The sequence below is a fragment of the Myotis brandtii genome, unplaced genomic scaffold (assembly GCF_000412655.1).
Source record: "Myotis brandtii unplaced genomic scaffold, ASM41265v1 scaffold312, whole genome shotgun sequence".
Classification (NCBI taxonomy): Eukaryota; Metazoa; Chordata; class Mammalia; order Chiroptera; family Vespertilionidae; genus Myotis; species Myotis brandtii.
Window position 1 is genome coordinate 3,838,045 of NW_005361955.1, and position 727 is coordinate 3,838,771.

Genomic DNA, 727 nt, shown 5'->3' on the forward strand with positions numbered 1-727 from the left:
GTCGGAGCTCTCCCGCTGAGCACCCCAGCCTCCGGCTCTGCGCGGTGGGGCGGCTTTTTCGGTTTGCAGAGAGAGGTGAAATAAGAGGCAGAACCTCGGTGAGAACTGAGGGCAGACAGACAGAAATAGAGGTAAGTCCAGATAAAGAAGCAGGGCTAGAAATGGAGAGGAGACGATGCTGGGCAAAGTCCGCCACGGACAGACTGATAGACAAACACATAGAGTGACACCCCATCCCCCCTTACCCCTGCTAGAGAGGCCCAAATAGAAAAAGACAGACAGCCAAAGCCAGGCAGACAGAGTAAGAATAACTTTGGCAGGTGGGGACCTACCCCTAGAAGTTTCAAGGGGAACTGGAGACCCCCCCACCCGCTGCCCTCCACCGGGGTCTAGAAAGCCGCACCTCTTATCTGTTTTCCCCTAGCTTCTCCAGAGGAGCTGAAGTTTCAATTAGCATCCCTGTGAGCAGCAAGTGGGGCGGTGGGGGTTGCCAGGAGGAGGGGGAGGGGGATGAAGTTCTGCAGATCCCACAAGCCTCCCTGCCCTCTGACCCCGGGAGCCTGCGAGTTCATACCCACCGCCTTCATTTCCAAGCTGGGGAGAGAGGCAGTTTTCTTTCGCTCTTCCTTGCCAGGAAAATCCCATTTGAACACCTTAAACAGTTATTTAGATCTAATCTAAACACTTCAAAAGAGACGCCCAAGTTCAGGGGGAGAGGAGAGCATTT